This window comes from Triticum dicoccoides, chromosome 6B (assembly GCF_002162155.2).
Source record: "Triticum dicoccoides isolate Atlit2015 ecotype Zavitan chromosome 6B, WEW_v2.0, whole genome shotgun sequence".
Lineage (NCBI taxonomy): Eukaryota > Viridiplantae > Streptophyta > Magnoliopsida > Poales > Poaceae > Triticum > Triticum dicoccoides.
Genome location: NC_041391.1, coordinates 392,200,333 through 392,202,319, shown reverse-complemented (window position 1 = coordinate 392,202,319; position 1,987 = coordinate 392,200,333).

Here is a 1,987-nt window from a genome sequence, read left to right as displayed (position 1 = left end):
GCAGGCTCCAGTTGAGTTTTTTGGGCCCTCCATGTGTTTCCATTGCACAGTACTGTTGTACTACCTGTGATAGCTCCGTGAAGCTTTGCATGCGACAACGGTCGAGGGCATTCAATATTCCCGCGTCAGTGCAATTACGATGAAAGACCGAAACTACGTCGTTGTCTGGGCAATCTTTGATCTTGTTTTTAACAAGTAAGAATCTAGCCCAAAAGTGGTGGACCGTTTCCTGAGGTTGCTGCCGCACATACATCAGGTCATATATATCCGGGGGACCTGAGTTGCTTGGAGAATATTGATTGTGGTGGGTGGGTGATTTAAAATTTGAATCCGGCACCACACCTGTATTTGGACCTTCAAGATTCTCCGAGACGACTGGTTCGGGTATGAGGAGATCCAAGGGCTCTCGTGATCCTATATCCGAGCCAGAGTCTGGGAGACGAGAAGTCCTGTTTGGAGGGAGGGTATCCAGCTTGGTGGATTCGGAGACCCAAACATACTTGGTCCTCAACATGGGGAGGGAAGTGTCTTCAGCCCATTCCTCAATGACCGGTATGAGGTGGGTGATCGGCGGGCGATAAATTTCCCCCTGGTCAAGCTTGAGCCCGATCCGATCATAGTCTGTTGAGACCCCTAGTGCAGCGATGCGATCTAGCAGCTCGTTCCCGGATCCATCTTTTCAGAGTACTCAAGGCCGATGTGAAGATGGTGTCCGGCGGTCGTAGGAGGTGTTGTTGGCTTGATGGCCGTGCAAACATCTACGGTGAAACCGCTGAGCTGGAGGGTCTTCCCAGAAGTCAGGCTCCATCCAGAAGTGATGTTGTTGTTGATGAGTAGGTGAACCATATATCGCTTTTGTAGACAGCACTGCAGAGCTCTCAATGAAAGAACCAATGTCGGTGTCAAAACTGGCAGATCTCGGGTAGGGGGCCCCAAACCGTGCGTCTATGGATCGATGGTTATAGGGGGCTAGGGAACACAATGTTTACCAAGGTTCGGGCCCTCTTAAAGGAGGTAAAACCCTACTTCTGCTTGATTATATTCGAAGAGTAGAGATTACAAGAGTTGATCTACCTCGAGATCATGTTGGCTAAACCCTAGATGTCTAGCCTATGAATATTCCGATGATGATAACAAGGATAGCCTCTACAATCTAATCCCTCCAGTATATATACACACTGGAGGGGCCTAGGGTTTATACAAGGTCGGTTCATCAGGGAAGGAAATGATACACCCTGACTCTAATCTTGCCGTTCACGTATGTAGAAGTCCCACTCGGACACGTTGGATGGTCTTCAGCTCGATCTTGTGCGGCCCATACTCCTGGGCCAGACACCTAAGGACCCCCGAATCCAGGACTCCCTCGACGAACTTGAAGTTGTAGTGGAGAAGTTTGCCAGTCTAGATCTCTCACGCCCTAACTTGGCGGTGAGAGACAGCTACAGCGATGGTGGAGGTGAAGATTTCTGTGGCTGGTGCAAGTACGATGGCGACGACGTCGAGGCTGTGAAGCTCTTCCTCACCGGTGAAGATGGAGAGTAGTGGCGACGCTAGGTCAGAGAGCTCGAGCTAGGGAGAGAGGTCGAGTGGAGTAAATGTGCTCTGAGGAGGGCGAGGGATATTTATAGCCGAGGTGAAAAACCGCTCGTCCGAGGAAATTGGACGAACGTGCCCCTGACGCTTGCCATCCTAACGACATGTGTCACCCACGTACTAAGAAGTGGAGGTTGTGTTAGATCATGGGCAAATAGATTAACCCTGTCGTGGGATGCGGAATGATTTGAGCGGCAAAAGCCGAAAAATTAGATATGAGAATGTTAACGTTTTGTTCGCACATTCTTCATCTGTCAAGGACACAGTGAAGATTTTGAATGGGTTTCAAATAGAACACATATGAAGAATTTGTGAACAGACTGGGTTGAGTTTAGCATAGACGGGGAACGGGTCCGATCACATTCACTTAGAAGAAACAACAACTTGAAGAATT